At 40.9% G+C, this 21,128-nt stretch overlaps 1 long non-coding RNA gene across 1 annotated transcript in view; it reads left to right on the top strand.

Moving 5' to 3' along the window:
* The window catches only part of LOC136792755 (uncharacterized), an 89,923-nt gene extending 71,396 nt beyond the window's left edge, over positions 1 to 18,527 (top strand). Inside the window, exon 4 of the long non-coding RNA XR_010837102.1 lies at positions 18,396 to 18,527. This is a non-coding gene — a long non-coding RNA (uncharacterized lncRNA). The remainder of the gene's footprint in view (positions 1 to 18,395) is intronic.
* The last annotated feature ends 2,601 nt before the right edge of the window (positions 18,528 to 21,128 follow it).

Genomic DNA, 21,128 nt, shown 5'->3' on the forward strand with positions numbered 1-21,128 from the left:
ATAATACTTAGGCTGGTTAAAAATGGTACAGTAGGGTAGAAGTTCTTATAAAATGGAAAATAATTCCTATCCATTACTAATTGTTCCTTAGCAAACAATTTAGGATATTAGGTTTTCAAAATCATTAAATCAAAATGATATTGAAAAATTGGTGTAAGGCATCCTGAAGCTATGTAAAAATCATCCCTATTTTTTAAGGTTTAAATTCATGGGGAGAGTTGGGATTCATACGTGAAAACTTCACATACAAAAGTAAGGGAGCAGGCTGCTTTATCTCTGGTTGTGTTCAAGTAAACACGTATGCATGCTTTGAACAAAGTACTTGATGTGTAATAAATGGAGAATAATATTAAAAAATTAAATAGGCCCCAAATAAATGATGCCAAGGTATGAAGCTGTTTTCTTTCCTTTTGATAACTTCCTTTGCTGATTCTGTAGCTTCTGCCCTTTCTCAAGGCTGAAACTAGAACATTCCTATCCAAGCATGACATATACCTCTCCATATAGTGAGGACTGCTTCCATGTCCCTTGTTAAATCTGCGTAACGTGTATAAATTTTTTATACCATATTAGTTGTTTCATGATTTGAGTTACTCTTGTGAATGCAATTTTTCTTCCCTTATATTTTCTAATTGGTTTCTTCCTGGGAAACTATTGATCTTTGTTATCCTGTACATCTAGGTTTGCTTCTCCGTTGTTTTTTTTTTTTTTTTTTTTCTTTTGGCCTGAGTTGATCATTTTGATGAGAAGGTGGGTTTGAACTGATTTGTAAGCCTATCTTTTAGTTTTGTGGGTGAGCACACATTTTCCTCTTCATAGCCGTCCCTGACCTACAGCTGCAAAGCATAGGCCTGGTATCTCTAATGCAGGAAGCTTTTCAGAAGGAAAATCACAGGTATTGCTTGATTCCACAGTTTTCTTCTCTCATCTCCTGGAAGATCACCCCATCCCATTTGGTATGTAAATAAATGATGAATTTTGTGTTTTTCTCTTGTTTCTTTCTCCAGCCTCATCTACCAGGCTAGAGTGCATGTATCCTTAGGGCCTTCCTAGCTGTGCTGTTCTGTGCTCATGTGTCAGGGAAGTTACGTATGGGTTCCAAATAAAAGGATTCGGTTTAAGTGGTTTTATATCTTCCTAATGGTCTTGTGAGTTGAAATCCTTGTCAGTTTTCTTATGTCATTGGAGATTAATTGTGGGAGACAGATAATGGCACCCAAAGATGGCCAAATCTAATCCCTGGAACCTGGGAATGTGTTACCATATGGCAAAAGGGACTTTGCAGATGGGATTAAAGGTATGGACCTCAAAATAGGGAGATTATTTTGGGTTATCAGCGTGGGCCCATCTGGTCACAGGAGTCCTTAAAAGGACAGAACTTTCTTGGCTGTGGTCAGAGAGAGAGATGTGATGACACAAGCAGGATCAGAAAAAACAAACACACTGATTTATTGATATTAGTTTGTTTAGGCTGCTGTAACAATATACCACAGGCTGGGTAGCTTAAACAACAGAAATATATTTTCTCACAGTTCTGGAGGCCAGAAGTTCAGGGTCAAGGTCCATCAGGGTGGGGTTCTGGTGAAAGCCCTCTCCCTGGCTTACAGCCTCTCACTGTGTCTTCCCATGACAGAGAGACAGAGAGACAGAGAGACACACACACACACACACAGAGAGAGAGAGAGAGAGAGAGAGAGAGAGAGAGAGAGAGAGGAGGGAGGGAGAGACCAAGCTCTGGTATCTCTTCTTAGGAGGATACTAATCCCATTGGATCACGGCCTTAACCTTGTAACCTCATTTAACCTTAATTACCTCCTGAAGGCCCTATCTCTAAATACAGACACATTGGGGGTCAGGACTTCCATATATGAGTTTTATGAGGTGACATACTTCAGTCCATAGCAATTGATTTTACAGTTTTTAAAAGTTGCTTTTTCTCCATCTCAGTGTAGCATATATTTGTGTTTCATGAAGGGGGCATAAGAGTAGTTAGTACTTGTGATAATATCTTTACTGTATTTATCCTTTTTGCTCTTTTTATATTTACTGTGTTTATCCTTTTTCTCTTAAAAATAAATTCAGTCTTACAGAAAACATTGAAATTTTTAATTTTAAAAATATTTTTTGTTTCATCATTTTATATTTTACTGTTTTTATCCCTTTTCTTTTAAAATAGCTTTAGACTTACAGGAAATTTATGGAAATAGTGCAGATGTCCGCTATGTCAACATCTTACGTAACCATGGTACAATGACCATACTCAGGAAATCAATGAGGATACAATACTGTTAGCTAAATTACAGGCTGTATTAGAATTTCACCAATTTTTCATGTAATGTCTGTTTTCTGCTCCAGGATCCAATCTTGGGATCCCATATTGCGTTTAGTCGTTAATCTACTCTAAATTGTGAGCATTTCTCAGTTTCCTTGTCTTTCACATCCCTGACACCTTCACGGAGTACTGATCCATTATTTTGTTTAATGTCTTGAGTTTGGGTTTGTTGTTCCTTTTATTTTTAAGGGAGGGACCTCAGCGTTTATGCCACTTTCTGATTAGATTCTAGTTTACACCTGGCCAGAGATTGGGGTATCCATAGAAGACCTGATGTTCTCTTTGCTCAAATGGTCATTTTGTATCTTTGAAGAGTTCTAGATGGAGTGATACCAAGGTCAGTAGACTTTTTGCTTTTTACAAGTTTGTTCCACACATGAGGACTCCTTACAATTCTACTAGTCTATCCAAAAGTCTCTAAGCAAATTCAAAACAGCTGGAAATAACTGCATGCCTAAAGGAGAGAAATTGCTTCAGTGAGTTGACCAAACCTGGATCTGATTAGTGTATGCCTGCCTCTCGGAAGATGGTGATCTAGGAGCTGGGGTGCAATAATAATGGTTAATAAGAGCAAACATTATTTAGTAATGACTGTGTGCCAGGAGTTGTGCTAAATGCTTTGCACAAATGATCTAATTTATTCCTCACAACCACCCCTTGAGGTGGGTAGGAAATCACAGACCTGAGCCGTTTAACTTGCTTATGATCATGTAGCTTGGAGAGTACTGAAATCTGGGACAGAGACAATTTGTTGGTGAATCAACAGGAGCAAAAATACTGTTGCATAAGCTGGTTATCAGGTGAGGGTAGATTGGAACATGGAGTTAGGTGGCCAGTAACTGGATGAGGGGATGGAAGAAGACAACCTAGTCAAAGACAGGAGTTGAACGATTCCACAGCAATTGTCTAGGGTAAGAAACTTCTTCCAAGTTGAGATATTCCTGCGTTATTTTTCTACCAGATCAAGAACGAGCCTTAGCTTAATTCTTTACCAAACAGCCCATTCTATTTTGGGACAACTGCGACTGTTGGTCTTTTTCCTCCTTCTGGGCTAAAACCTGGTTGGTCCTAGTTAAGCTGTCTGGAGTTAACAAGATAAATATAATGTGTCTTTCACGCGACAATCCTTCAGGTATTTGAGGATAACAGTAACGTTCACCTCCAGTCTTTTTGTTTCTATCTGCATGTTCCTGAACGATTCTTCATATGATTAACAGTCCTCTTACCAGCCGGGTTTCTATTATTTGGTTAGAGGTGGGCAAATACTGGAAGACTATTCAAATTCGAATTTGACATGAAAAGCAAATGAAAGTCATTGTAGAATTTAAGGCAACTTAGATGTCAGGAAAAGAGAACTACAGGGCCAGCATTAAGTAGTTCCCTTAGAAGAACACATAACTTAGATTCCCTGAGTACATAATCTGGAGCACATCTGAACATTTATAAACTGGATTCTGCCTGGTGCTTAAAATGTTTTCCTATTTAGGAGATGTGATTGGCAAATGAGACTTTTTATCTTTTGGTGCTATCAACTGATATCCTGCAGAAAAAGTTGGATGATGGATTTCTTTTGGAACGCGTGATCATTCTGTAATTTTACCTCTCTTCTCTTCTCTTTCTTTACTTGTAACGGAACTCTGAAATGGAACTTAATGTGTCAGATTTGTCTATTTGTCCTTTTTTGCACAACAAACACTATTATTGCAGATGTCCAAATTATAAAGTCTTCTTGAAATTAAAAATAGTTGAAAAGAGAAAATAGCTCTTGCAAATATGTTTTTAAATCTTTGGGTTTTACTATGTTATTTTAAAAATAGTGTCTTTTAGTAGGAAAAACAAAAATGTGACTAAGTAATGTCTTTTTGTGTGTCTAATGCTAATAAAATCATCAATGAACATAAAGGCTAAATACTACCAACAGTTTGAATCAACTGAAAATCAATCTGAGTCATGCATAATTCTTTTCTAACCTAGAATTCTCTTTGCAGCTACTCTTCAGAGTGTCCTGAGATGCTAGTAGTTGTAATAACTTGTGACTATGTCATTTCTCAAGGGCATTATATAGAAGTTCAAAAAAACTAGTACTGTTTATAAGACAATGAGTTATACCCATCTTTAGAGAAGTGAGGTAGATGCTTTGAAATGTTTTCAAGACTTCAGGAGCCATGATAAAAAGAGTCAAAGCAGTTAGATTCTTAAGTCTCCTTAAAATTTATTCATTATTTAACAAAAATAAGACTTGATTAAATAATTTCAAGTCTAATAAACAACAGTTTACTCCATTTGTGTTTGAAAATGGAGAACTACCTGTATTTATTAATGGAATCTTCTCTTTACTTACTGGCAAAAATTCTTCAATTTGTTCCCTATGAAATGCATGGATGTCAAAATTTTATTAGTACAGCTAAAATGAAGAGTTCATCTTAGTAATAATATGGTGCAGAAAGAATGAGTGTTGAATGTTATATCAGTCCTTTGAGGTTGTTTTATGAAAAATGAGAAAGAAGACATGCTCAAGATTGTTAGTTTTTTCTTTTTTTTTTCTGGTGTATTTATTAGCAAGATCAGATGTCATAGCATTTAAATGAATTTTGCTTTATAAAATTAGGCATTGCTCAAAAAAATGACTTAAGTTTTGGGGTGAAAATAGCAAACTCAATTAAAATGTTCTGCTGCAATACTCCTAAAATTATTTTTAAGCTGTCTGTTAAGGCACAAAACTGTGATTCTTGAATACTCTGACTTTCCATTGTATCATTTGAGAAATTTAGTTATAAGAGTTCAGTTTGAAAAAAGCCAGTAAACGTTCCAGCGTTGAATTTTCTCCCTTGCTCTTCTCCAGTCACCAAAGTGCTGCTGTAAACAGTAAGAGCATAATTGTCTTCCACAAGGGCCACAGAGCCTTGGGCCAGCCCTGCTTGACGTCACGCACCCGTGTCACTGTCTACACGGGCACTGTGTGCACTCAAGTGATGTCCAGTATCTGATTGGGGTGTGGAAGGAAAATATTAGAACATCTGATTTTATTTTTTACTTAGAAATGAAAGAAATCGAGCCTATTAAATATTAAATACGCGCGTTGACACTGATGCCTTCCCTGGCTGATACTAGATGGTGGTTTTTGCGTGTAGCCTATACAATGTGTTGGGAAGGCAGAGTGGGCTCTCACAACGTGTTAGTCCTTTCTTATTTATTTTTGCCAATATAATTTGTAAATAGCTTGTTCGTTTCTGACCTGAAATCAATTCTGTTTCCTGATTGACTGAATTTTGGGGCCATGGAAGTGGCAGGAATATGCAAGTAACACGTGGGCTTTGGCCCAGTACATGGACATTATTTAATTTTCAAATGTCACTATAAGGCACTGATAGATGAAATTGTAAGCTCTGTATTTGTGTGAAAGAAGCCAACTTTGATTTTTTAAAATCCTCTATAAAACTTGACTATTTTCCTTATTTTATAGATAAAAACTTTATCAATGTCAAAGAAATACATTTCTTAAACTTTAGAAGTGAACTCATCCTAATGGGTAGTTAACCCGACTAGCCGTTTGTTGCTTTTTTTTTTTTTTAAACGTGGTCTCTGTCTAGTTAATTTCTCTCTGTCTTATTCTTTTTGTTCTGCTTTTTTTTTTTGTTTTGTTTTCATTAATCAAGTCGAACTGCAGTGTTGGGGAGAATGTTAGATTCTTTGTAGATGTATGTATTCTATGTGCAGTGGACGTGAGCAGCACATTTTTACCTTTCTTCTGGGGTCGGAGCTGCTCTTTAACTTTGGAAACGTCCTCGTTACTGTTGGGCTGTCAGTCACATATCCCCCCAAACCTCCATCGGTGTCACTGTCTCAGACCTGAGTCTGAGCAGGGCTGCAGGCTCAAGCCAGGACTTCTGAAGACAGTGGAAAAGAGGAGTTCTCTAGTTGCTGAAGTCCCTGGCTTTAAGGACCAGGGAACCCTGGAGCTTTCAGTAGCCACCCTTGAACCACATAAGGAGGCTTGCTCAGAAATGAAGCCAACACCAGGAGCTCCCAGATAAGGAGAGGAAGGGTCCTAACATTTGAGCCTCTGATCGGTCTCTGCCTGACGCCAGCCACGCTGCAGGATCCTCAGGCCTTCAACAATCAGATCTCCTATTTTTAGGCTAGTTCGTGTTAGTATGTGTCACTTGCTGCTACAACGTTTTTGAGTTAAATAACATTGTACAGGGAAAACTATATGAATTTATGGATTCTACCTGTAAAAATGGCAATTCCATAGAGTTCAACCCAACATAATAGAAAATTCATGTGGTCAGAAGACTCCAAAGTCCAATCTCCACCCATTACTTTGTGTTCTTGGCCTCTTCGAGCCTCAGTTTCCTTTTACTGAAAAGAAAGAGATAACGATCTACCCAACCTTCATACATACAGATTGTGAAAGCTGATAAAGCACATGGAAACCTTTGTACAGGATCAGGCTCTATAAAAAAATGTTACCTGTGATTACTGATTGGAAGGCCTGATTCTTGACGTGTCTTACAGTTCATTCGGGTGATGTTTCCAGTAGCACTTGGAGGCAAATGTCTAGAACCGATGGCACACGTGAGACTGTGAAGATGTCAAAGTTTGTCTGAGAATGCTATAAAGCCCTGAATTATGGGAGATAATCTTCTCCACATCAAGGTGGAGAAGGGAGAAACATACTCACCGAGTACTTGACTCTCTGTTGCTTTGAGCCAGAACAGTTAATCTCACATCCAACCTCAGAAGATGGGTATTCCCCCTTTAGCAGATGGATGCTAAGTGGCTCCATTAAGATCCCAAGTTACAGAGGCAGGCAAGGTCCCAACTCAAGACTGTTCAGTCTCACTTCCCCATGTTGCTATTAGAAAAGCAAAGACCACCTCATTCTTCGTCTGTGGCAGGTCAACTAAGACCCAAGGTAAATTGCTGAGTGGGCTTTGATTGGTTCTAGTATTTCCAGTCATATAGGGAAATCCATTTTCATGTCAGAAATCTCCATAAACCCGTAGAAATGTTTAAAGGGTGCAATGCTTTAAAACTGTGTAAATATACATTGCATTTTGATGCAATGTATATATATGTACATACATACAAACTTACCAACTAAAATGGACACACAGTAAAATCTATGTTTCGTAATTAGGAGTACATGATACATAACTCAGTCATTAGGATATAAAGGACCTTGAAAAATAAAAATGGTAGAAAACATAGAAAACATTGCTTTAAAGAGACTTAATGAGTCCCATTTGGGAGAAATAAAAACAGACAATAAATCAGTTGAATAAATACAGACTAAAATCTGGATAGAATTATCTTAAATGAGTTAATAAGTTAATTCAAAATAATATTTTAGGCTTCTAGCCACGGGTTTGCAGATTCACTGTCTGTCCTCAGCATCAGTTTTCTGAATCTGTTCTGTATTTATTTTAGTGGAAATGAGTGAGGAATTAAGACATAACTAAATTACTTTTCTATGATGCATATGTTGCACCGGTGCCACAAAAACATAGTTTCCTCAAAGTTTAATTTACCAGTTGGAGTGTAAGAGTAAAATAAAGTTACTTCCTAGACATAGACAGATATACACATGAGTGCACAGATATACATTTTCCTCTCATGAAGCTCTCCCTGGTACTATGCGCAAAGAACAAATTACGTCACAGGAACAGGATTTGGTTTATAAGATGATTTCTAAGATGAGTAGTTGCTGCAAGATATTCCTCTGGCATTCTCTAATATTTCAAACTCAGACTTAGCAGTCTTAAGAGTCTGCTTTTTATTGTATAAATCAACTTTAGCAATATTCATAAACAGTAAAAGGATGCCAAGATGTGATCATTAAAGACCGTCACATCTTTTAAAAATATTCCCAAGTATATACAATATAACATTTCAGATAAAAATAAGTAGGCTTCTGCTCTGAAAAGAAGAAAAATCTTTATCCACGGAAGAAACATTTCTAGACAATTTTATAAGTTACCCGATATTAACATCATAACTGTAACCTAAGCACTGTTTTTTTTTTTTTCTTAAAATTAATTGGATAAACAGACTGGGAGAAGACATTTGCAGCCTACATAACAAAGATCATATCCAGAATGTATAAAGGACTCTTACAAGTCAATAAGAGAAAGTTTAAATACAAAGTAGGAAAATAATGGCAAAGGATATAAAAAGGATATGAAAGAAGAATCAAACAGAGGCACTGGCCTTTAGGGAGATGCAAAAAGAAACCACAATTTCACTTTTTATCCTATTGGCTAATGAGGATGTGGGAAAACAGGGATGCTTATACATCCCTGGTAGAATTGTGAATTAGTCTCATGTCTTTAAAGAGAAACTGAACAATATAGGAAAAGATCAATGGTGCCAGTGCTCCATGTTTAGGTGTCTCTTCTAGCGCAACTTTCACAGAAATGTTCAAGAAGATGTATAAAATGATGATCACTGGAGCATCATACTCAACAGTAAAAAGTAGACACAACTTGAACATCCTTTTTTAGTGTAATGGATGAGGAAACTATGTTTTAATCATAAAATCGGATAGTATACAACATATGCAGAGCTAGATCCATGTATATCTATATGGATAAAACGGAAAAACATAATTGTGAAAGAAACCTACAAAATAAATTAAACAGCATGCAAACATTTATGAGAATTTCAAAACATCAAAGCAATGATTTACATAAATGGCATGTGATTTCTTTATACAGTGAGGTACAAAAACAAGCATGGGAATGATACACATTTTCAGATTACAATTTACCTCTGGGGAGAGAGATAAGAAAGGGAGAGGAAGAAGGTCATTGTTTAATTTATAACAATTAATTTAATCTCTTAAAGCTAAAAGAGCCGAAGCAGATATTGCAAAATGATAGTATTTGTTTAACGTCTGTGGTAGGTCAATTCTTGTGCGTCACATTTTTGGGTACTTCTCTACAGGTGGAAATATTTTATAATTGAACAATTAAAAGTGTAATTAAACGCCTATGACTTCATGTTGAACGTGCTAAAATACATTGCTTCACCTCTTTTCTATGGCTTCCGCATACTCATCCTCTCACAGTAAATCCTGAGCACGTCTCGTTTCTACATGGTTGCACAGGTGAAGGTTTTGCTGCCATTGAGTGAGTGCATCAAGGTGGTCCCTGTCTTTAGGGCCCCCTTAGAAAGCTCCCGATCTGCCCACATACGTCAAATGCAAAGGGAGTCCCAAAGTGATAAGTGCAGTGACATGTCTGAAGATCCTGGGTGGGAGGCGTCTCTCTGGGGAAGGTACTTCCACCCTCTGGGGTGGAACAGAGGAGGAAGCGTGTGATGAGGACACACATGTGAGATGAAGTTGCTTGGCCTCAGGGTTCTGGGTGATTTGTTGGGCCAGTGAAGTCGATGTGGGCACAGCACACCCCAGCCCAGGCTGGAGAGGTCAGTGAGCCTCTTTGTCTGTGGAGTCTGGTACCCAGCTCTGCAAACAGCACCTCACTAGGATCAGGGAGCCTCACCTGCATCAAAAATGGCCAGAAACTGGAGAGCCTTTGGACAGGGCTTGGGAGGGCTATGTCCCAGGCTTGAAGGATGAGTGGTATTTGTGGCAAATAATAGAGCTGAAGTTGGTGTAAGAAATATTTTTGAGTAAACTCTGCCCACAGCTCCCAGCCCTGCTCCCAGCCTGGGTCTCTCCCCTGGTCTTTCAGGAAGCGCAGAAATGGGCTGGCACATTGTGGGTCTGGCAGTTGCGCTGGTGGAGTCTCAAAGAGGATCCCTTGGTTTGGATGAGGATGGGGAAGTAGTTGACATTTCTTGGGTTGATGGCCTGAAGCAATACCAGTTAATACCTATATAGAGGAAACACCCTTAAATCGGTGTACCTGATTCCATAAATGTATATTCCCAGAAATACTGATTCTTTCATTGTTCTGATTTAAGGAAGTTGGTACCTCACAACAAAAAGAGTGATGGAAATAGGTATGGAAAATTGCGAACGGGTTGTGTTCTCAAAATATGTTTGACATGTAAAATTTTAAAAAACCCTGAATTTGATTGTCTCATGTGTTTATGAAACAAGAAGGGAACTAAATTGGGGGAATCGTTAAAGATATGTCACTCCCTTCCCTCCCAAATCAAATATATCTTTTTTTCCAGCTCTTTTATTTATGGTAGAGCTTTTCATTTGTTATATGTCCAGTTGAGTATTTCGTTCTTTACAGACTGAGTCAGTTATTCATGATCTCGGTTCTTTCTAGCTGAGGTATGGTGTTCTTTTTGAGCTGCATATCAAAAGGTAAACAAGTATAGAAACTTCTCCTTTGAAGATTCTACATGAGTCTGTTGCTGGTTAAACTCTCCTTGCAGAAATCAAACAGGGTTTCCTGTTGCATGTTTACCAAACCGTTTTTTCTCCGTACAGAACAAATGCAGTGCTGCAATTTTCCCATTTGTTAATTTTTCCAGTTGAGCTCATTCCTTCCCTTGAAATATCTTCTTTCTTGTAGTCCACCTCATTTAGCGGTAAATACAGAGGATTACAAACATTCTTGTTAGATATAAAACATTCCAGGAAATTTAATTTCTTTAGTCATGGATTTTAGCTGTAATGATACTTTGCATTTGTATAATATCTCCTCTATGAGAAATCCAAACCCTGTATTCATTATCTGGAGACAAGCATTATTATCGTAATTTTGCATCCTGTGTAACTGAGTCACAGGAAATGAACCAGAAATAAATCATACCTGGAGTGTAAGTCGCAAAAGAATGTAGCCAAAAGGAGGGATGATTGCACCGTGCCTTGGAAGCTTTCACACTGGAGGACAATACGGCTGGTTTACCATTCAGGGAGGAAGGGGTCTCCGTGGATGGATGTGGGGGAGGAGTGCACGGGGCCGGGATTAAAGGGGACGGGGTGAGGGGTGGAGGAGCACAGTGAGGGATGCTTAGGGCCAAGGCTGCTGCTGGATAAGGCTTCCTAAAAGCCTGTTCCTGACCCTTCTCGGATGCATCACGCCCTATGCCTGTCCAGGCAGCCACGAGCCATGTGTCCTCAGCCTGGGAGCCCTGCTGGCTGTTGAGCCCAGACGCAGCTATTTTTGTGGGTGTGGCTCCCAAGTCCACGTGACCCAGTGTGGTCCTGGCCTGGGCTGAATCGCTCGCAGCCCACTGGACCCAACCGGTCTCTGGTTCCGTCAACGTGCCCAGAACCCTTAGTGATCTAAGCCTTCATGCCCAGGGGCCTTCTCTGATCAAGCCAGCTTCCCAAAACAGAGCATATATTTTTGAGAAAAAGGAGCTAAGAGGAAGCCATGACGTGAAAGGTCCTCCTGGGCGCCCCTTGTGAGGTTGAAGGGGGCTGTGAGCCTCTCTGTCTCCTTGAAGTGAGCTTTTCTCACTCCTTTTCCACTGAGTGTTTAGAGCGGGGGTCCTCTGCCACAGTTCATCCTAGCTAACAGGTCTACAAATACCTGGGTCCCCCAGGAAGAGTACAAGAACTGGTAGGAGGGTAAATCCGGGAGGGTCAAGTGACCCTCCCCCTGCCAGCTCGGAAAGCATAGTAGCCATCAGCTGCTGTCCAGCCATCAGCTGCTGTCCGTGGGCTTTGTCTTCAGGGGTTTCCCGCTGCTTCCAGCGGTGTTTCTAGCTCAAGGTAGAAATCAATGAACGATGCTATTCTAGCAAGAAAGGCACAGTAACCAACTCTTGAAACGGAAATAATTAATCATCACACGCAGAGAGAATGCTAGGTGACCAGTAAGTTATATAGTTAAGGAATCGCCAATGAAAAGCGAAGTTTTCTGGAACACCTAAAAGATAAACACTGAAGTCAAAACCCTTCATCCCAAAGCAGAATGTATCCTCCGTGGTCCACTGACAGAGGAACTCTGCCACAGTTCAGCCGTGGATCCGTGTACCACGAATTTAGAGCAAGTTGTTGGGATTTTGAGGGGCTTTCTTATCTGGCATTCCACCATTTTATACAATCAGTTGCAGTGTTGGCTAAGAGCTCGTGACCGAAAAAAGGCAAGCAAAAAAGAACCAGAAAAAGGAGTACCTGCAAATATGTCACCCTCTTTTGGTGTAGATGGAACACCGTACAAGAAACTCTCATGAGAACTTCAAGAAAGGAAACATAACATGTCTGTCACTAAAAGGGGAAAAAAAATGTCATTGGGGCAGCGAGCATTGACTAGAACAATAAGAACTTCCTGGAGCCAAGAGTCAGAACAAATGTGTGAAAGGGGATGAAGGGACGTTACCATACTGAGCCTTCCACAGGAAAATGCTAAGTAAACGGAGGGATTCATGTCAATATTTGTATAAGGAAACATGCCTCCCTCTGACTCGAAGGCATGCTCCAAAAAAAAAAAAAAATAAAAATTCTCGACAAACTTTGTACAGTATTCACAATAACAACAAAAATAATACACTTGGAGTTGGGGGTGGCCATTCTCATGGAAATGAAATGTGTTTCCACACTGATCCCTTATTTTGAGTGTTGGCCCGGATACTCTTGTGGCTCTGGTCAAAGGGAGGTGTGGCCGCTTGCTGGGCGTTGTGGCCTCAGCTGCCTCTTGTGTGTTGCAGCTGAGAGGTTCTCAGGTCCTCCATGGGTGGGCAGGGCACACTAAATTAGGAAAGATTGCTGCTTCATTTACAGGCGACACAATTTATAAACAGCAAGTTATCACTTGCCTCACATTTTATTTGTCAGGGTCATTTTTAGCAAAAGCTGGGCCTAAGTACCCACATCGAGGGCAGCTGTTCCTCCAGTCAACCCAGTAGGAAGAAAATTGCAAACATTAATGAACTGAAATTGGGCGGATGGTTGCTTTCAAGGAGCACAGACTCCCCCCTGCTTTCTCTGAACCTCCGCTTGGGGGAAGTTGGTTGCACTCTTTTCAGTCTTGCTGGTGCTTTCCCTCTTCTTGCCAACCAGCCTTTCAAACGAGGCCTTTTGATCTGGAAGGAAAATGCAATAATCCACATCTTTAGTCTCAGGTTTTGAGAGGTTTCTGTTATACTGAGAATCTAAGAAGGAAAGCGGAGAAGTCCAATGGAAAGAAACAAAAAGAGCTTTCTCCTTTCTCTTTAGCAATAACAAAGAGAAAGAGAGAGGGAAATAAGACTCTTTTCTATTTTAACACTTTATTAGATAATGGCATATGAATAATATCATCATTTTTCTGCCATTTATTCAGATGGGAAGGAACTCGGTGCATAATAATAGCTGCTGTCAAAGGTATTTATATTTAAAAGGTCTTTATGTAAAAAAAAAAAATTTTCGTCAGGACTGATTTTTCTCTGAGAGAATCCCACCATCTCCTAGCAACCAACCTGGCCATGTTTTTGAATAGACGCTGCATTTACAGTGGGTGCATAACCTTTATGGGGAGGCGTTTGCGAATGTAGCAGTCAGGACTCATATGCATTCAAAGCAAGTTATTAAACTGATCCCAGAGCCAGGCTGGTGATAGAAGTCTCAGGGGGTCTCTTCTCTTGGCAAAAACGCACACATGTGATTTGCACACAATTTCCCTTCCTCTGTTGCCCGAAGCCTTGCATGTTCTGCAAATGAAAAACGGCCCCTGAAAAAACCTGTTCACAGAACTTTTATCTATTTAAAAAGAAGAACGAACTCAAGAAAATACAAAGGTTTTGCTTTGCAGATTACCATCCTAGTGGAAAGATTATCTCTCAAGAAAGAAAGCGTCTGGCAGGAGTTCATTTATTAAAAAATATTTTTTTGAAAAAGAGTAATGGAAACATTTGGAATTCAGTCATCTCCTCTGCTATTGCGTTTTGATTATTTGTAATACATTAATGCCATTTTCGTTCCTTCAAAATCTTACAGGATGGACTGTACGATATTCTAAAAACATTGGCGAAGGCTCCTAATCTCTCTTTGAGATAAATATTGTAATAACTATTATACATCTGAGACACACAATAAATATTGTAATAAGATTATACATCTGAGACACAAAATTCATAGAGTGAGAGGAGATAGAGTCGGGGACAGAAATGCTTTCCCGTGATTTCTAACTCTATGAGGTTGTGTTTAACAGCAGAATGGATATTTTCATTCAAATGGAAGACATTATTTGTCTCATGTAAATATGGTACCCTATTTGAGGATATGGTTCTAAAAGAAGAACATTTAAATAACCAAAAAATCTTTTAAAATGCACCCACTGGAACCAAACTTCTGTACATGAAGTATTTGTAGCGTAAAAAAAAAAAAAAATGCATAAAGATCTTTGTCACTAATGGAGGCATTGTCCTTTGTCCCTGCTCCACCCAAGGTTAACAACTTTAGTCAAGGTTGTGACTTTGGCCAGTTTTGTCGTGAGACCCTCCTCTTTCCTCTTTTTGTGCACTTTCTCCTCCTGCCTTTTCAGGTTTCTGCGTCTCTTTACCATGCCAACAGGAAACTCTCAGATAACCAGATATGATACTTGTTTATTCACTGAATCGTTTTACGATAGACTCACTCGCCTTCCATGTAACTATGCATTTTATGTCTTCTCTATCTTTGTTTTGGAACACTTTCAGGAATCTGTAATGACAGTCCTTGAAATTTCTGGAGTGCTTTGCAGCTTCGAAGTGGCGTTCACTTTGTCTCACTGATCTTCACAATGACTTTGTAGAGATATATGTTATTTTTTATTAACACCACCATTTTTATACCTCAGGAAACTGACCTTTGGAGAGATGACCGGATTTGCTCAAGCTTGTAAAACTAGTGACGGACGGTGCCAGGGTTCAAGAGCAGGGCGACTCTGTCGGAATCACTTGCTCTTCCCTCTAGATCACAGTACTTTGCAGAAAGAAGTTGGAAGGGTACATCTGGAGGCAGACATTAGGTGAAAACTGGCATTAGGTGTACAGGAAGACTGGATTTGTCAAGGAACCTTGGTCTGGTCCTTTGTGGGTCACTAGGAAGTCAGGGAGAAGGGACAGGTCAAATCGCCCCCTTCCAGATGCCACTTAGAGGCGGACTGAGGACCACGTGGTAGGAGGCACATCTGGATGGCTTCATCCCAGCTCCTGGTGGGTCCTACGGGTGGTCCCGCAGTTGATCAGGTGCCTGTTCCTAGAGCAGTCACATCAGCATCCTCTGCAGGCTCAGAAGTGCACTCCCACATCTCACCCCAGACCAGCAAGCCAGACTCTCTGGGGGGTGGGTGGGGGGGTTGTCGTCCAGAAACCGGTGTTTCCGCAAGCCTTCAGGGGATTCTTACGCACTTTAAAGTTTGAGCACCACCTGCTCTGGATTCCTACCCCTATTACGTCTGACTAAAGGGAGACTTCATTCCCAGTGTCTGAAATCTTAACCCTAGAAAGCTTCTTCCTGCCCTCTGTTCCAAGACTGCCACATTTTTACATACCCGTTACCATCTCTTCTAGAAGTATTTGTTTGTGTTCACACTTAAAATGGATTCTCTGCTCTCAACTGACTCTCTGAAATGCAATTTTTAATTTATTTTACAATTTTTAAAGGTTACTTTCCATTTACAGTTATCATAAAATATTCTCTATATTCCGCATGTTGTACAGTATATTCTCGTAGCTTATTTTATACCTAATACTTTGTACCTCTTACTCCCCTACGCCTGTATTGCCCCTCCCTCCCCCTTTCCCTCTCCCCACTGGTAACCACTGGTTTGATCTCTAGATCTGTGAGTCTGCTTCTTTGTTGTTATATTCACTCATCTGCTGTAGAAGATGCATTTTTTTACTCTCATAGTCTTTTTTAAAATTTCCAATGTGAAGTTTCTAACTATGCGTTGAAATTTAACCAGTTCCCATGTTTCCAAAAGGTATTTTTACCTTTCCAAAATAGAGGTGGAAAGAGAAAGGAGAACGCTTCTGGAATAAAAAAGAATTACATAAAATAAATGAGAAGGGAAAATGTTTTGAAATGTGTGTTAGAAATTGATATTGATTTGTTCTGGGAGCGTCTCTGCAGTTCTTACGCAGGACACAAATGGATGGCCTGCGTGAGCCCATCAGAACCGCAAAGCTGACTTTGGCTGCCTTCCTGTAAAGATGAGACGGTGGATCAATTCAGTTAAGAGTCCAGTTAATTCAGAGAGAAAGATGTGATTGGTTGTTTGTGGTTGTTAGGTTAACCTTCCCACTTGCCCACCTAATTGCATGAGACATTCTTTTTTAATGAACTGTTTCGATATTGTAGGAAGATTTTTAAATTATGTCATTGTAAGCTGTGTTTTCACAGCGATAGCATGGGAAAGGTGTATTTACAGTCATGTTCCAGCCAAGCGTTATGTATGGTAAAGAATGACACCAGTCATTCCAATAATTCGAAGACATTGTATCCTTTTCTTCTAAGCCTCTACTTAATGCTGAACACACATGTACACACACACTCTCAGATCAACTGCCCTTTTTAGCAAATGTGTCACAAAACTTTGTTTCCAACTATAGAGGAAAATAAGACATCTATCACATTGTTTTCCTCCCACTTAAAAGCTTTTCCATTAGACAGTTGCACAGGATGAAACCAGATGGGAGAGCTGAGTTGCCAGGAGGAGAATGCCACGAGGCTGAGTGCTCTGCAAAGACTTCTCCAGGCGGGGATCACTCCAGAAAGCTTCTGATTCTGTCCAGGAACCCTCAACTCAGACAATAAGAAATGGATTGAGGGGCAATTTGAATACCATTTTCTACATAATCAAAAAGCATATACCCGAAGATTGAACTTGAGCTATAGCTTAGTGCATTGTTTCTGCGCTCTTCTATTTCAATAGCTCCATATGGAGACAATAAAGCAACAAGACAAATAGCCTGTTGTCAAGTTTCAGTGCTTCTCTCTGATACCCATTCATTCTCTCTTGTCAGGTTACCAATCCAACCCCCCAATTTTTCTCCCAATTTAGAGCACTTGAGCAAATACATTTTTCATTTATACCTAACTGGCAGTCTGACCGAAAATAGCAAAGCTACCACTAAGAACTTTCTCTTAAGTAGCTTTTCTTTGGAAGAGAAGAGGAAATATTGACTCAGCTGGGTTAGGAAGATACAAAATTTAGTTACCTTTATAGGATGCGTTTTATTTATGCCTTCTGCTGAAGATCCATTTCAACTTTATTTTTAATTGCAGACAAGTATCTTTAGCTTGATGTTGACTTTGCCGCTATCTTTTGGTTTCTTAAAATGCAGGCATTTGATGAAGGAAGGTTTTATCTTGATTTTCAGACATTCTGAAACTTTTTTTAAAAGAAATAATTCAAAATCCTTAAGTGAAAAGAAGTCATTGTAGTGTTCAATCTGATTGCTTATCATCATCAGGGCTGTTTACAGCCTTTACTTTTCCTCATTAATGTGCTACCCGGAGGTGCAGAATTGCTAAATTCATAGTTTCAGTTCTTGAGAAGACGATGCTGGATGTGAAGGAAAACTATCCTGGGGTAAATAAGAATGAAAATAGAACAAAACACTTCAAAGATCTGAAGGGCACATCAAGGGTCTGCCATCCAAGACAATTGTGGAATTGTTGTGTTGAGCAGTTTAGAAAAGAAGTTAAAAAAAAAAAAATGATGCTCTAATGCTAGACAGAACTCTGCTTCCCCATCTGACACTTGTGGTTTTCCTTTCCAACTTTTCGAGTTCCCCCAGGTAGAATCTCTGCAGCTTCTTGGGGAGTCTTCAGTCTCCTGTCTTCCTCGGTAGCTTTGTAGAAGTGTAACAAAGATGTCAGTGTCGCTCTCAGGATTTATAATTGTTGTAGAGTAAAGGAGGCTGATTCCTTTATTATTTCTTTGTGGGTCCTTTATAATCTAAGTAAGGTGGATACCACGGTAAGGTTGACAGGCAACTCGCTCCACACCCTCTTCCCAGGCTCAGTGAATAACTCAATAGAATCATTTGAGAATCGTTCTTGACTCTTTTCTCTCCTTCCTCATCCACATCTAAATCGACCTAAAATCCTCTCCACTCACCCCTCCCGGCAGCTTTCTAACCTTTCTACTCATCTCCATCCTATTGTCTTTGCCCTTAGCTAAATCCATGACACTATGACCTCTTTCTTTCTTGATTTCAGTTCACTCACCTGACTGTCTACCCGTCCTGGAACTCTGTATCGGCTCCCCTTTGGATAAACTCCAAGCCCTGGTAACAGGTGTACATGGCCTGCTGTGTGTGGTTCCAGCCTCATCTCTACCCTTGGAGCTGGCGTTGCCTCCGTCCCATGGACTGCCTGGTTCCTAGCACTCCCCCGTGTTGCAGCCACCCTTCGTATTGCCCCCTGCTCACCTACCTGCAGCCCCTACCAGATTCTGTGAAGACAAAAAAGATTTCATTCAGTGGTATATTCCCGGAGCCAAGCTTGTCAGCCATAGTCCCAGAAACCATCCAATGATCAGTAGAAACGAATGGTCCATTTAGACTGGTGATGAGGGATGGCTTCAAAGATTATCTAGGCCCTTGCGCATAATACTTTTTACCATCATTTACTAGGCTTAGTCATAATAATAATAATCCTACTACTACTACTACTATTTATAAAATGATACCTGCCTAGACTACTACAATAATGTTTTTCCTTGGTTCCCTGTCCTCCCTATATTCCATTTTCCTATTATTACTGTTAATTCCTTGGGATAGAGGGCTGTGAAGATGCAGGCTTGGCATTATTCCTGCCTCCTGAAGAAATCTCACACAAGAATGAAATTCACACCAGCGTGAAGCATGGCTGAAATACAGGAAAAACGGAGCCCTGCATTTCCCACGATTAAAGCTAGAATCTTCCTTGAATTTACATTGACACGACTCAACGATTTTCCTTAATTTGTACAGCACCTAACTCAGATCGGGAGGTCGTGGGATGCTAGGGGTGTCAGTGGAAGCTTTCTGGGGGAAGCGATGTCCAGGTTGAAGCATGAAGGACGAAGGGGATTAGAACCACGTAATATTTGGGGGGACAGAGAGCCGATGTCCTAGGTAGACGGAATGTTCTACGGGGTGGTATGAAGTAAGATGTGCTCTAGAAGCCGAAGGATGTTGGTGTAAGGAGGTAATGGTGAGGGATGAGGATGAGGAGAACAACAGGTGGGTTATACAGGGCTTGTAGGCCCCTTCAGAGGGTTTTAGAGTACATGCTTGAACGACGGGCAGCAGCTGAGGGGTTTCAAGCAGCAGAAGACAAAGTCATATTTGTGCTTTAGAAAGACAATTCTAGAAAACGCAGTGGAAATGGACAAGAAGAGAGGTTGGCAAAGCAGGTAGGACATGTAGAATTCTGGAGAGAAGGCAGTGAGCATAAGCAGACTGCTGGACAGGGTCAAGAGACTCAGGAACAGCACAGATAACTTGCTGGTGGATTGTGAGGAGAGAGAAAGGAATAGGACAGAATCAGGGAGCGGCACGGCTCCTGGTCAGGGCACCTGAGTTGGCAGATGATCATTCACAGAGCCATGACAGGTTTCATCTGGAGACTGGTTGAACTGCAGGTCCTGGGAGGCCACCCAAGGAGGGCTGTCTGTTGGGAGCTTGACTCTGTAGGTTTGAAGCTTGGGAGCTCTTTGGCTGGAGATGTAGATTAGACGGTCATTAGCACAGATAGAATTATTAAAGTTCTTGGACCAACCAGTGAGGGTGTGGAGAGGGAGAAGGTAAAACACTTTAGGACAGAAACTGGAAAGATTCCAGTGTTCAAGGGACAGGCAGAAGAGTTCCTTTAAAGCAGACTGAGAAGGAACAGACAGAGAGGGGGCAGGGAAACTCCCAGTGGGTTTTGTTTTGTTTTTTTCTCGATGGGGAGATGGGAGGGCATGAAAACCTTGACACGAAGGAGTAGCCAACCTCACCCCACCGCCACACACCACAAAACACCACACCAGCAGTGACAAAGCACAAAACAGATTTTTTCTAACATGATTTTAGCAGAGAAATCAAGGTGAAAGACAGATTTCAGTGGACTGAAGATGAAGTGGAAGGTGAGGAAGATGACCAGACTAATATGGACAATACTTTCAGAAAGTTTGCCTGTGGAACAAAGGAATTTGCCACTAAAGGAGAAGATGTTGAGGTCAGGTCTCCCTCCCCTCCCATCTCTCGCTGTGAACAACTTACATTTTTTAAAAGCTATGGACCCTGCAGAACATTGGGGTCTGGAGGAACAGGTGGTGGTGCTAATGATGGTGGGAGTGGGCCGAGCCACAACCGTGGGTCACACCACGGTGCCCCGGGTGGGGTGGAAGGCACACCGGGGCCGAGAGTCAGCCTTGGTGTAGCACCAATAGGTGTCATCAAGAGGCAGGGATGCCTTTTCGTAATGATCTTCACACAGAGATGCTCAAAGGTGCCTTACGTGCCAGCAGGGCTATGGCAAAGGGGAAGAGCATTTGGTAATTGGTTGAGTGAGGACCTGAAGACGTGGGAAGGAATGAAGCCTGCAGCACAGGAAGACAAGGTGCCCTGGGAAACAGCACCCATCCTACAAAGAGGCTGGACCAGAGTGGGAAGGCTGGGTGCGGTTGTCCAGAAGCTGTCTGCCTCGGTGCTGAGAAGCTGGGAGAGTTCCTCTCCCCATCCATCCATCATCTTCGTGAAGAAGGAGGGGAGGGGATCTTTCGCGGGGTTGGGTCAGAGGAGGTCTGGGGAGAGTTGAAAGGTTTGAAGCAGCCCCCACGGCGAAGTGGAGAGGGAGCTGGTCACGAGACTCATCAAGCTCTGTTCCCATGAAACGTGGCCTTGGCAGGATGAACGATGCTTCTGAAATGAAACGTATTTGAGATGTTTGTGGAGCCCGTTCACTGCGTTGGTTGTGGTCAAG

Source organism: Kogia breviceps, chromosome 16, assembly GCF_026419965.1.
Source record: "Kogia breviceps isolate mKogBre1 chromosome 16, mKogBre1 haplotype 1, whole genome shotgun sequence".
Lineage (NCBI taxonomy): Eukaryota > Metazoa > Chordata > Mammalia > Artiodactyla > Physeteridae > Kogia > Kogia breviceps.